Raw genomic sequence first — 15,402 nt, forward strand, 5'->3', positions numbered from 1 at the left:
CACACTGGTCATAGCAAACACCCTCTTCCAACAACACAAGAGACAACTCTACACATGCACATCACCAGATGGTCAACACCAAAATCACATTGATTATATTCTTTGCAGCCGAAGATGGAGAAGCTCTTCATAGTCAGCAAAAACAAGACCAGAAGCTGACTGGCTCAGATCATGAACTCCTTATTGCCAAATTCAGATTGAAATTGAAGAAAGTAGGGAAAACCATTAGACCATTCAGGCATGACTTAAGTCAAATCCCTTACAACTATACAGTAGAAGTGACAAATAGATTCAAGGGATTAGATCTGATAGACAGAGTGCCTGAAGAAGTATGGACAGTTCATGAAATTGTACAGGAGGCAGTGATCAAGACCATCCCCAAGAAAAAGAAGTGCAAAAAGGCAAAGTGGTTGTCTGAGAAGACCTTACAAATAGCTGTGAAAAGAAGAGAAGCTAAAGGCAAAGGAGAAAAGGAAAGATATTCCCATCTGAATGAACAGTTCCAAAGAACAGCAAGAAGAGATGAGAAAGCTTTCCTCAGTGATCAATGCAAAGAACTAGAGAAAAAAAAAAATAGAATGGAAAAGACCAGAGATCTCTTCAAGAAAATTAGAGATACCAAGGGAACATTTCATGCAAAGATGAACACAATAAAGGACAGAAATGGTATGGACCTAACAGAAGCAGAAGATATTAAGAAGAGGTGGCAAGAATACACAGAAGAACTGTACAAAAAAGATCTTCATGATCCAGATAATCACAATGGTGTGATCACCCACCTAGAGCCAGACATGCTGGAATGAGAAGCCAAACGGGCCTTAGGAAGCATCACTATGAACAAAGCTAGTGGAGGTGATGGAATTCCAGTTGAGCTATTTCAAATCCTAAAAGATGATGCTATTGGCACTCAATATGCCAACAAATTAGGAAAACTCAGCAGTGGCCACAAGACTGGAAAAGCTCAGTTTTCATTCCAATCCCAAAGAAAGGCAATGCCAAAGAACGCTCAAACTATCGCACAATTACATTCATCTCACAAGCTAGCAAAGTAATACTCAAAATTCTCCAAGCCAGGCTTCAACAGTACATGAACTATGAACTTCTAGATGTTCAAGCTGAATTTAGAAAAGGCAGAGGAACTAGAGATCAAATTGCCAACATCCATTGGATCACTGAAAAAGCAGGAGAATTCCAGAAAAACATCTATTTCTGTTTTACTGACAATGCCAGAGCCTTTGACTGTGTGGATCACAACAAACTGTAGAAAATTCTTTAAGAGATGGAATACCAGACCACCTTACCTGCATCCTGAGAAATCTGTATGACAGCCAAGAAGCAACAGTCAGAACCAGACATGGAACTACAGACTCGTTCCAAATCGGGAAAGGAGAACGTCAAGGCTGTATATTGTCACCATGCTTATTTAACTTATAAGCAGAGTACATCATGCATAATTCTGGGCTGGATGAAGCACAAGAAGGAATCAAGATTGCCGGGAGAAATATCAATAACCTCAGATAAACAGATGATACCACCCTTATGGTAGAAAGCAAAGAGGAACTAAATAGCCTCTTGATGAAAGTGAAAGAGTAGAGTGAAAAAGCTGGCTTAAAACTTAACAATCAAAAAACGAAGATCATGGCATCCAGTACCATCACATCATGGCAAACAGATGGGGAAACAATGGAAACAGTGACAGACTATTTTTCTTGGGCTCCAAAATCACTGCAGATGGTGACTGCAGCCGTGAAATTGAAAGATGCTTGTTCCTTGGAGCAAAAGCTATGACCAACCTAGACAGTATATTAAAAAGCAGAGACATTACTTTGATGATAAAGATCTGTCCAGTCAAGGCTATGGTTTTTCCAGTAGTCATGTATGGATGTGAGAGCTGGACCATAAAGAAGGCTGAGTGCCAAAGAATTGATGCTTTTGAACTGTGGTGTTGGAAAAGACTTTTGAGAGCTCCTTGGACTGCAAGGAGATCAAACCAGTCAATCCAATCAAACTACTCCTAAAGGAAATCAGTCCTGAATATTCACTGGAGAAACTGATGTTAAAGATGAAGCTCCAATACCTTGGCCACTTGATGTGAAGAACTGACTCACTGTAAAAGACCCTGATGCTAGGAAAGATTGAAGGTGGGAGAAGAAGGGAAGGAATGACAGCGGATGAGATGCTTGGATGGCATCACCGACTCCATGGACATGAGTTTGAGCAAGCTCCGGGAGTTGGTGGTGGACGGGGAGGCCTGGCGTGCTGCAGTCCATGGGGTTGCAAAGAGTTGGACAAGACTGAGCAACGGCGTTGAAGTGAACTGAATGAATATTGAAGATTGATTTCCTTTAGGATTGACTGGTATGATATCCTTGCAGAACAAGGGATTCTCAAGAGTCTTTTCCAACATCACAGTTCAAAGCATCAGTTCTTCAGCATTCAGCCTTCTTTATGGTCCAACACTAACATCCATACATGACTACTGGAAAAACCATAGCTTTGAGTGTTCGGATCTTTGTCGGCAAAGTAATGTCTCTGCTTTTTAATATACTGCCTAGGTTTGTCATAGTTTTCTTCCAAGGAGCAAGTGTCTTTTAATTTTGTTGCTGCAGTCACCATTTGCAGTGATTTTGGAGGCCAAGAAAATAAATTCTGTCACTGTTTCCATTGTTTCCCCATCTAGGTGCCATGTAGTGATGGGACCAGATGTGATGATCTCCTTTTTTTGAATGTTTTCAATCTTAAGCGTTTTAATATGTGTGTCCATGGGGCTTCAAAGAGCCAGATACGACTTAGTGACTGAGCACAGTAGGTATGTAGTGGTACCTACTTGTGATATTAATTTATGTTTCCCTAATGACTAACGATGTTGAGTACATCTTTTAATATGGCTTACTTGTCATCTGTGAGTCTTTTTTGGTTAAATATATATACATACAAATCTTTTGCCCATGTTTTAATTAGGCTGTCTATTTCTTATTATTAATTTTTGTATAGTGCTTTATTTTGGAGACAAGCCATTTATCAAATATGTGATTTGCAAATATTTCCTCCCCCAACTTGTGGCTTGTCTTTTCATTCTCTCAATGGTCTTTCAAAGAGCAGAGATTCTTACTTTTGATAAAAGACCAATTTACCATTTTTTTTCCTTTTTAGATCATGCTTTGGGCATCATATCTAAGAGATATTTGCACAACTCAGTCACACAGATTTTCTCCAGAAGACAAAATCTTTCTGCTTGTTCCAGAAGTTTTCTTTTTATCAGGTTTTACTTTTATTATTTATAATCTATTCTGAGGTATATCTGTACATGTGCTGCAAGGTATGGTTTGAATTTGTTGTTGTTGTTCTTGCATTTTGATATCCAATTGCTTCAGCATCAATTATTGAAAAGACTATTCTTTCTTCTTTGAAATGCCTGTGCACCTTTGTCAAAAATCAATTGACCATATATGTGTATGTCTATTTCTGGACTGTTCTCTGTTCCATTAATCCATTTATCTATCTTTTTTCTTTTCTTTTCCATTATGGTTTATTATAAGATATTGAATATAGTTCCCTGTGCTATGCGGTAGGACTTTGTTGCTTATTTTATATATAGTAATTTGTATCTGCTAACCAAACTCCTAATTTATCCTTCACCCCAACTTCCCAATCCGGTAACTGTAAGTTTGTTTTCTATGTCTGTGAGTCTGTTTCTGTTTTGTATATAAGTTCAGTTGTATCATTTTCTTAGATTCCATATATAAATGATATCATAAGATGTTTGTCTTTGTCTCACTTAATTCACTGTATGATAATTCCCAAGTCCATCCATGTTGGTGCAAATGGCATTGGTTCATTCTTTTTTATGGTTGAGTAATATTCCACTGTGTGTGTGTGTGTGTGTGTGTGTGTGTGTGTGTATAACACATCTTCTTTATATATTCATCTGTTGATGGACATTTAGGTTGCTTCCATGCCTTGGCCATTGTAAAGGTACTGCTATGAATATTGGGGTACATGTATCTTTCCAAATTAAGGGTTTTCATCATTTCTACATACATGTCTAATAGTGGGATTACTGGATCATATGGTAACTCCAGTCCCAATTTTTTCACATTTCTCTATCTTGATGCCAGTACTACCAAAGACAGTACTACACTGTCTTTATTAAGGTGGGTTTCTATGTCTTCAAGTCAAGTAGCACAAGTTCTCTAACTTTGTTCCTTTCCAAAGTTGTAGCTACTTCGGTCCTTTGCACTTCCATATGATTTTCAGAATCAGCTTATCAATTTTGGAAAAAAATGCTTGCTGAGGTAGTGATTGGAATTGGTGTTAAATTTACAGATTATTCTGGGAGAAAACTAACAACTTAATAATATTGACTTTCTATTCATGAACTAAGTATATCTTACTTAGGTCTTCTTTAATTTCTCTCAGTGATGCTATGTCTTGAATCTATGGATTTACAGTTGCAACAAATTTGGATAATTTTCAGCCATTATCTTTTCAAATATTCTTCTGTGCTTCCCACTTTGGAGACTCCAACTATATGTATATAGATTCTTCAAGCTGGTCCCATTTTCAATGATGCTTTGTGCAATTTTTTCAATCTTTTTTTTCTTTCTCTGTTCCTATTTCTCTAGGTCTAAATTCACTAAAACTTTCTTCTGTGATGTCTTATCTGCTATTAATTGCATGTAGTATGTTTTTCCTCTCGGTCATTATAATTTTCATCTATAAAAGTTTGATTTAGGTCTTTTTAATATCTTCCATGTCTCTATTTAACATATTAAATCATTGCTCTAACTTACTGAACATATAATATACATCTGTAACACCTATTATATGTTTGTCAAATAATTTTACCATCTATATCACTACTGGGTTGGCTTCAGCTGAGTTTCCTCCTCATTTGTGAGTTATATTTGTCTGCTTCTTTGTAATTTCTGATCAATGTCAAATCCAGAATTTTTGATTATCAAATCAGATGTTATAAACAGTGAAAGAAGCCTGCACTTAAGGCACACTAATCAGACTTTGACAAATTTTACAAAAATAGGTGATATATATTTATACTAAAATGAAATTACCTTTAGATTTAGGAGAGCAGTCAGTTAACATTTTTAGCAGACTAAAGGTATATTAAATAGTGGGACAAGCTGTAAATGGAGAAAACTGTGGGCACAACTGTAGAAAATGAGTTGGTGTTAGATATTTTTGCTTTCCTATGAATATCCCGAGCTGTGATTTAGGACAGAGTTAAGTTTCTTGGGAGCAGTTTGAACCTACGGCATCTTGCTATCAAGTTTTCTTAGGCAGAGTCACAGCAGCATTTAGTCTAGAGATACTTTTGCCCCACGCCTGAGACGAAAATCCTATAGTACTTTGTGAATTATGATGTTTTCCCCTCTGGCCGGGAGGACAGGAACCATTTCCACCCTGGATGGTTCCCTGGGGATTGTTCCCTAGCGTCCTTTCCAGTGACTCCCGCTCTAGTGCCAGGGAGTTTCTTTACCTGCATCTACGGATCCATATTCAGTTGGAGATGTTTGGGGACGCCCCGAGTGGGGATCTTGAGTGCTGTCTCTGTGTAGCTCTTTCCTATCTGGTCTAGTGTCCTGCGGCTTCAAACTGCATTAGCCTCCCTGAACTCCCAGATCCATCTCCTCAACTCAGACAGGACTCCAAGCGCCCTGTGCAGTGGCCTAGAAAGTAAAGCAGTAAAGGATGATGACTGTGGTGCTCACCTTGTGTGTTTCATATATTTTGTATCTTTTTATAAAGTTGTCTCAGTAGGGTGGGGAACTCTATTCTCTTTTACTCCAGCTGGGTTGCAAGCTGAAGTCATGGATTGTTTACCATCTTATTGATTCTGAAGCATGTGTGTGCGCTTAGCTGCTCAGCTGTGTCTGACTCTTTGCAATGCCCTGGACAGTATACCACCAGGCTCCTCTGTCCATGGATCTCCCAGGCAAGAATACTGGAGTGGGTTGCCATTTCCTCCTCCAGGGGATCTTCCTGACCCAGTGATTCAACTCACGTCTCCTGTGTCCCCTGCATTGCAGGCGGATTCTTTACCTGCTGAGCCATTGAGGAAATCAGTGCTGAGCATTGATTCTAGGATTATTTATATATTCCAACTACAAGCCCTTTGACAAATACAGGAATTAAAATATCTTCTTCCACTCCATGACTTGTTTCTGTATTCTCTTAAACATGATTTTTTTTCATTTATTTTTATTAGTTGGAGGCTAATTACTTTACAATATTGTAGTGGTTTTTGTCATACATTGACATGAATCAGCCATGGATTTACATGTATTCCCCATCCCGATCCCCCCTCCCACCTCCCTCTCCACCCGATCCCTCTGGGTCTTCCCCGTGCACCAGGCCCGAGCACTTGTCTCATGCATCCAACCTGGGCTGGTGATCTGTTTCACCATAGATAATATACATGTTTTGATGCTGTTCTCTTGAAACATCCCACCTTCGCCTTCTCCCACAGAGTCCAATAAACATGATTTTTGATGAAGAGATGTTGTCAATTTTAACACTGCCTAGTAGATTACTTTTAAACTCTAAGATTAGTGCTTTCTGTGTCTGTTTATTTTTCCCAAAGTTAAGAAGATAGTTCTCTGTGTTTTTGTTTGGAAATGTCCTAGTATTTTTTTTTAATTTTAATTTTAAAATCTATAATGCATTTGGCATTGATTTTTGCATATGCTGTGAGATAGGAAGCAAGACTCATTTTTTTTTTTTTTTACGTGAGTATCCAATTTACCCAGAACCAACCACTTACTGAAAAGTCTATCATTGTCTCACTATAGTGCAGTCTCAATTTTGTCATCCATTTAACGACCATACACGCGTGGGTCTGTTTCTTGGTTCTCTGTACATACAGATTTAACCTTGGCCTGGTAAACAGCATTGAGATGAAGCAGTCATTTCATAATTTTTAGTTTAAAGGAAAACTGAGTTAGTTTTTCTCCTTTTTTTAAAACAAATTTTGTTTTTGTTATTTATTTTTTTTGATGCCTGGACAGGGACTTGAACCCTAGGCCCTCAGATTAAAAGTCTGATGCTCTACCAACTAGGCTATCCAGGCACTCTCCAGCTTTTTTTAATTTAACTTAAGTATACGTAAGTTTTAACTTAGTAGACAATTGTTTTTCATCCAAAATAATTTGAACATAAGAACTGAGTAAATGTAATTATATTAAGTAACTCTAACACTACTAAATATAATGTTTTTATGTCATAATTACCAAGGGATTTTGGTTTACAAATTTATAAAATAAAAACTCGCAATAAGTAACCTAAATTTTGAAATAATAAGTTTGATACAAAATTATGCAATTCAGGCAGTGTTATCACAATATTTTAATTATCATAGCTCCTAATAAATTATAACTGAAATATCCTAAAACAAACTATGTTATTCCTTTGTGAAAAGACCATTTTCTCACTGTATCTATATAAATCTTATTTCAAGGATATTTTCATTCCAAATTGTTTCAAGACAACTTCCTTAGAAATATTTAGATGTGTGAAAATTTCAATGCATAAAGTTATTTATTAATTTAAAAGTACAGCCTCACTTGTTTTTTAAAACTTAAAATGTCCTCTTACTAAAGGAATATATTTTTGTTGTAGAAAAATCATCAAATATACATAAGTGGAAAATTTTAAAACAATCCCATCTTTAGGTAATAATATAAAGTTTGGTTTATCACTTTTTGGAGTCTGGTTATTGGGAGGCAATTCCTACCTGTCTTAGCCCATTTGGGCTTCTATAACAATAAAACCATAAACTGGGTAGCTTATGAAAAATAGAAATTAATTTCTCACAGTTATGCAGTCTGAGAAGGTCAATATCAAAGGTGCCAGCAGGCTCCTCCTGTGGAAAAAGCTCAACGTCTGGTTCATGGTTGGCATCTTCTTGTTGTGACCTCACATGGTGGAAGGGAGCAAGTGACCTTTCTTCCCCTCTTTTACAGAGTCAATAACCCCAGTCATGGGGGCTCCATCCTTATCACTGAGATCACCTCTGCAAAGACCCACCTCCTAATATCTTCACCTTGAGGGTTAGGATTTCAACATATGGACTGTGCTGTTGTTCAGCCGCTAATCCGTGTGCAACTCTTTGCGACCCCATGGACAGCAGCACACTGGGCTTCTTTGTCCTTCACTATCTCCTGGAGTCTGCTCAAATTCATGTCCTTTGAGTCAGTGATGCTATTTAACCATCTCATTCTCTGCCACTCCCTTTTCCTTTTGCCTTCAGTCTTTCCCAGCATCAGGGCCTTTTGCAATGAGTTGGCTCTTCACATCAGGTGGTCAAAGTATTGGAGCTTCAGCATCAGTCCTTCCAATGAATATTCAGGACTGACTTCCTTTAGGATTGACTAGTTTCATCTCCTTGCAGTCCAAGGGACTCTCAACAGTCTTCTCCAAAAGCACAATTTGAAAGCGTCAATTCTTCGAGGCTCAGCCTTCTTAATGGTCCAACTCTCACATCTGTACATGACTACTGGAGAAACCATAGCTTTGACTTTTGTAGGCAAAGTGATGTCTCAGCTTTTTAATACACAGTCTGGATTTGTCATAGCTTTCCCTGCAAGGAGCCAGTGTCTTTTAATTTCATGGCTGCAGTCACAATCCACGGTGATTTTGGAGCCCAAGGAAAGAAAATCTGTCACTTCTTCCTCTTGTATTTGCCATTAAGTGATAGGACTGGATGTCATGATCTTAGTTTTCCTAATATTGAGTTTTTAGCCAGTTTTTTCACTTTCCTCTTTCGTGTTCCATCTGCTTATCTGAGGTTGTTGATATTTCTCCCAGAAATCTTGATTCCAGCCTGTGATTCATCCAACCTAGTATTTCACATGATGTAATCTGCAAAGAAGTTAAATAAGCAGGGTGACGATATACAGCCTTGATGTACTCCTTTCCCAATTTGGAACCAGTCCATTGTTCCATGTCCAGTTCTAACTGTTGCTTCCTGATCTGCATATAGGTTTCTCAGGAGAAACTTACCTAGGTGGTCTGATATTTCTATCTCTTTAAGAATTTCCCATAGTTTGTTGTGACTCACACAAAGGCTTTGGCATAGTCAATGAAGCAGAAGTAGATGCTTTTCTGCAATTCCTTTGCTTTCTCTATGATCCAATGGATGTTGGCAATTTGACTTCTGGTTCCTCTAACTTTTCTAAACCCAGCTTGTACATCTGGAATTTATTGGCTCACGTACTGCTGAAGCCTAGCTTGAAGGATTTTGAGCATAACCTTGATAGCATGTCAAATGAGTGCGACTGTATGGTAATTTGAACATTCTTTGGCATTGCCCTCTTTGGGATTAGAACAAAAACTGACCTTTTCCAGTTCTGTGGCCACTGCTGAATTTTCCAAATTTGCTGGCATGTTGAGTGCAGCACTTTCACAGCATCATCTTTTAGGATTTGAAATAGCACAGCTGGAATTCCTCCACTAGCTTTGTTCACGTAATGCATCCTAAGCCACTTGACTTTATACCCCAGGATGTCTGGCTGTAGGCGAGTGACCATCCCACTATGGTTATCTGGGTCATTAAGATGTTTTCTGTATAGTTCTTCTGTGTATTCTTACCACCACTCCTTAATCTCTTCTGTTTCTGTTAGCTTACCATTTCTGTCCTTTATCGTGCCCATCCTTGCATGAGATGTTCCCTAGATATCTCCAATTTTCTTGAAGAGATCTCTAGTCTTTCCCATTCTGTTGTTTTCTTCTATTTTTTTGCATTATTCATCTAAGAAGGCTTTCTTATTGCTCCTTGCTATTGTCTGGAACTCCACATTCAGTTGGGTGTGTCTGTCCCTTTGTCCCTTGCTTTTCACTTCTTTCCTCAGCTATTTGTAAAGCCTCCTCAAATAACTACTTTGCCTACTTGCATTTCTTTTTCTTGGAGATGGTTTTGGTCACTGCCTCCTGTACAATGTTATGAATCTCCTTCCATAGTTCTTCAGGCACTCTGTCTACCAGATCTAATCCCTTGAATCTATTTGTCACTTCCACTGAATAATCATAAGGAATTTGATTTAGGTCATACCTGAATGGCCTAGTCATTTTCCCTACTTTTAAAAAATTTAAGACTGAATTTTGTGATAAAGAGCTCATAATCTAACCCACAGACAGCTTCAGGTCTTGTTTTTGCTGACTGTATAGAGTTTTTCCATCTTCAGCTGCAAAGAATAAAATCAATCTGATTTTGGTATTGATTATTTGGTGATGTCCATGTGTAGACTCGTCTCTTGGGTTGTTGGAAAAGGGTGTTTGCTACAGCCTGTGTGTTCTCTTGACAAAACTGTTAGCCTTTGCCCGTCTTCATTTTGTACTGCAAGGCCAAACTTGCCTGTTAATCCAGGTATCCCTTAACTTCTTACTTTCGCATTCCAATCCCTTATGATGAAAAGGACATCTTTTTTGGTGTTAGTTCTAGAAGGTCTTGTAGGTCTCCATAGAGCCAGTCAACTTTAGCTTCTTCTCCATTAATGGCTGGAGAATAGAGTTGGATTACTGTGATGATGAATGGTTTGCCTTGGAAATATACTGATAATTCTGTCATTTTTGAGACTGCACCCAAGTACCACATTTCAGATTCCTTTGTTGACTATGAGGACAACTCCATTTCTTCTAAGGGAGTCTTGCCCCCAGAATCCATTATAGTAAATATAACGGTCATCTGAATTAAATTTATCTATTCCTGTCCATTTTAGTTTACTGATTCCTAAGATGTTGATGTTCACTTTTGCCATCTCCTGCTTGACCATGCCCAGTTTACCTTGATTCATGGACCTAACATTCCAGGTTCCTATGCAATATTGTTCTTTACAGCATCCAACTTTACTTTCTCTTTACTTTCACATCCACAACGAAAGTCCTCTCCACTTTGGCCCAGCCACTTCATCCTTTCTGGAGCTACTAGTAACTGCCCTCTGATCTTCCCCAGTAGCATACTGGACACCTCCTGACCAGGAGGGTTCATTTTCCGGTGTCATATCTTTTCACTTTTTCATACTGTTCATGGGTTTCTCCAGGCAACAATACTGCAGTGGGTTGCCATTTCCTTCTCGAGTGGACCGTGTTTTGTCAGAACTCTTCATTATGACCCGTCCGCCTTGGGGAGCCCTGCACAGCCCCTTCATCATGACAAGGCTGTGATCCATGAAGGAATTTAAGGGACAGAAACATTCCAACTGTAGCAATACCCAAGCATCTTGACTTGAGCACCATCCTGTAACCATGTCAGCAGCAAGCAAACATCTAGGTCATCAGCCACCTGATCAAAGCCTTTCACATCCTTCCACTCATTCCACAAATATGTGTTAAGAATTGCTTATATGCCAGGTACCCTGGTAGGTGTTAGGGGTAAAAATAAAGTGACTAAACAAAACAGACATGGTCCTTTTCCTTAATGGCATCCAACATCTAGTGAGAGGAGTCAATACCAATAAAATAATCTCACAAAATGATGTGAGACAACAACTATGATATCAATTTCTTTTAACAGGACCATAAGACTAAGTAGGGAGTATGGTGCAACCTGAGTCTGAGAAAAGTCTTCCTGTGGCAGAGATGGGTGACCCAAGATCTGAAGGGTGGGCAGGAATGAACCAGTCCCAATAAAATGAAATGAGAGGCACATAAAGGTGAGGGCAGCATGCCAGGCACAGAACAGTAAGAACACAGGCTTTGGAGGGGGAAGGAAGATGAATGTGTTTGAGGAAATAGAAGTGGAAGAATGCCTGAGTGACTGAGCGCAGGAAGAGACAAGAAAGTGGTCCAGATGAGGCAGGATAGATACCTGCAGACAGCAGAGCCCATGCACATCATGTTGGCCATGTTAAGGATTTAAAAATATATATACAATTGATTCTTCCTTTATTTATTTACTTGGCTATACCAGGTCTTAGTTGCAGCATGCTGGATCTTTGATCTTCATTTGTGGCATGCAGGCCTTTAGTTATGGCATGTGAACTCTCAGTTGCAGCATGTGAGATCCAGTTGTCTGGCCAGGGGTCAAACCCAGGCCCCCTGAATTGGGAACACAGAGTCTTAGCCACTGGACCACCAGGGAAGTCCCCAGGATGTTGGTTTTTATCCTATGCTCAGTTGATAGCCATTGAAATGATTTTATTTGTGCTTTTTGAAGATGTCTTTGGCTGAAAAGTGGAGAATCTGTAGAGCAGGGGTAAAGAAGATACATTAAGCATATGCCCCAAAATCCAAGAGAGAAATGAAGTAGCTTGGAAAGGAGTGGTAGTACAGAAATGGATAAAATGGAAAAATAATCCACAGGCAAGCTTATCTACCTCTGGTAATGGGTTGGTGATAGAAGACGAGAAAGTAAAGTACAGAGAATGACTCCCAGAGAAATAAAAAGACAGAGTTGATCCGGTGAGAGCTGAGGAGGAGATCATGACTCTGATTTGGTTGACATTGTGGAGCTGAGTGGTATGTAAAGAAGGCAGTTGTATTTACAGGTTCATGATTCAGAAGAGAGAACCCAGCTGGGGATGGAACTGTCAAATACTACCCACATGAGAAAGCAGTAGATGAGAAGAGTGGTGGGCTAGACTTCAACATGCCAAGGGCCAGTAGAAGAGCCTTCCAAGAAATCAGAGTGGAACAAGGGGACAGGAATATCCAAAACCATGATGTCTCAAGGGTCAAGGTACTGAGAGTTTTAGGAAGGTGTGACTGAAAAATATGAAGTCTGAAAATTCTCATCTGATTTAGCAATGTGGGGGTCATGAGTGACCTTGGCAAATATAAGAGTGAAATTGGAATGGTAGCCAAAAAGAAACAGATTGAGGAGGAATGGAGGATGAGCTAGAGAGAAACTATAGCAACACTCAATAGAAGTCTGGCTGTGAAAGAGAGAGAAAGGCTGTTAGAAAAAAATGTAGCTAAAAAGCAATATATGATATAGAGGATTTTTTACATTGTCTTAACAGAAGAGATGTGAAGATATTTAAAATGGGACGGATAATTTAACTTGGGTTCCAATAAAAACTAAAGAGAACTGTAATCTGTTGTCTACAATCCTTTTGTCAAATACAGTGCAGCCAACTTTCATTTTAATGATATGGTAGTTTATTCAGAGGAATGGTGCTAACATTCTGGAAGAATTAAATAATCTGCAACTGCATGCTATTGGCAATTTCATGTAAGAATCCTTTCACAACAACTATTTTAAAAGGCTTCATACTAATGGCTCCCTTTCATTTAAAAAAAAGAGGTGTGTGTGTGTGTGTGTGTGAATGTACGCCCAATCAAATCATGGTGGTATAAAGCAAAGGTTGGTAAATTATGGCCCTTTGGCTAAATCCGGCCTGCTACTTGTTTTTAAGTTGTATTGCAACATACACAATGACACAAAAAATTACATGGAGATTACAGTATTTAGCTATAGAGAGAAGAGATCATTGATAGGGTTATGTTCTTGAAAAGATGTAATGGGATGAAATTCAAAGCATAAGTGGAGGGACTGACCTTTCAGAAGAGGAAAGTAATGCCTTTGATTTGATATGGGAAGGAGGGGGTGGGAGGAGTAAAGCTGCCATGTGGGTTTTTACGTCTGATGGCTAGTGGTTGAATAAGTTTCTGTCTGAGCACTTTGCTTTTCTGATGAAACTATAAGATTTTTGTTTGATGGGGAAAGTGGAAGGTTTGGACACTTGAGATATCTGAAAATGGTTTAAGCACTAATGCAAGCATCATTCATAACAGGCAAAAAGTAAAAACAATCCACATGTCCATTATCTGATAAATGGATAAACAAAATGTGATACATCCACATAATGGAATATTATTTAACATTATAAAGCAATGAAGTACTTGATGCATACACAACATGGATAAGCCTGGACATTATGCAGAGTGAAAGAAACCAGTTACAAAAGTCACCTACTGTATGATTCCATTTATATGAAATGTCCAAAAGAGGCAAATCCACAGAAACAGAAAGATTAGTGGTTGTCAGGGATGCAGAGGGAGGGGGAACAGGGTTTCTTTTGGGGTGATGAAATATTCTGAAAGTATATAGAGAGGCTGAAGAATTTTGTGAATATATTAAAAACCACTGAATTCTACACTTTAAAAATGTGAATTTTATGGTAGGTGAATTATTATCTTGATAAAGCTGTTATTTAAAAAGAAAGAAAATTTTGTAGAGTCGAGTACACTGTCCTGATAAAGGAGTGGGATTGCCAGTAGCAGAGACATGGATGAAGATAAGGAAGCTTGTTGCACAGGCCCACATGTGAGTAGGGAGCTGCTGGAAGAGGTAGCGTCTCTGGGTTGGGAGGGGAATTCAGGGTGCACTCAGGAGGCATAGCCACATAAGTGAAACGGAAAGTTGCTCAGTCCTGTCTGACTCTTTGGTGACCCCATTGACTAAGAAAGTGAAAGTGAAAGTCACTCAGGTGTGTCCAAATCTTTGCCACCCCATGGACAGAGGGGTAGCCATTCCCTTCTCCAGGCCATCTTCCCAACCCAGGGATTGAACCCAGGTCTCCCGCATTGCAGGCGGATTCTTTACCAGCTGAGCCACAATAGAAACCCCCATGGACTATACAGTCCATGGAACTCTCCAGGCCAGAATACTGAAGTGGGTAGCCTTTCCCTTCTCCAGGGAATCTTCCCAACCCAGGAATCGAACTAGGGTTTCCTGCATTGCAGACAGATTCTTTACCAGCTGAGCCACCAGGGAAGCCCAGGAATACTGGAATGAGCTACCGGGGATGGGAAAATCACCGTGTATGGGTGCGTGCTAAGTCGCTTCAGTCGTGTCTGATTCTTTGCAGCCCTATGGACTGTAGCCAGCAAGGCTCCTCTGCCCATGGGATTCTCCAGGCAAGAATACTGGAGTGGGTTGCCATTTCCTCCTCCAGAGGATCTTCCCAAACCCTGGATCCGGAAGATCCTCATAAGAGACATGTTTTCATGTCTCCTGCATTGGCAGGAGGGTTCCTTACCACTAGCGCCACCTGGGAAGCCCAAATCACCATAGAGATCTCAAAGGAAAGGCAGCTCTATCTCCAAGGCTCCAGTAATCTGTTCCTCATTCATTTCCTCATTCTAGATTCATATTCACATTTTTATTTGTAATTGTATATTCTTTCCCTTTAAAATGACTCCTCAAAATGAATATGGACCTCCCTGGTGTCTCAGCAGTAAAGAATCTACCTGCCAATGCTGGAGAAGCAGGTACAATCAGGAAGATCCTCTGGAGAAGGAAATGACAACCCACTCCAGTCTTCTGGCGGGCTACAGCCTGTAGAGTCACAAAGAGTTGGACACAACTTAGCGACTAAAGAACAACAACAAAACTGTATGTGCTTCAGGTTCCAGAAAACAAAGATCTGCCCCTGCAGATAGCTG

General features: G+C 39.4%; 1 non-coding gene and 1 pseudogene across 1 annotated transcript; one reads left to right on the forward strand and one right to left on the reverse strand.

Moving 5' to 3' along the window:
- The window catches only part of LOC122693160, a 45,732-nt pseudogene that overhangs the window by 27,031 nt on the left and 3,299 nt on the right, over positions 1 to 15,402 (forward strand).
- TRNAK-UUU lies at positions 7,015 to 7,087 on the reverse strand. The gene has a single exon. It is a non-coding gene; the product is annotated as a tRNA-Lys (tRNA).

This window comes from Cervus elaphus, chromosome 5 (genome assembly GCF_910594005.1).
Source record: "Cervus elaphus chromosome 5, mCerEla1.1, whole genome shotgun sequence".
NCBI lineage: Eukaryota > Metazoa > Chordata > Mammalia > Artiodactyla > Cervidae > Cervus > Cervus elaphus.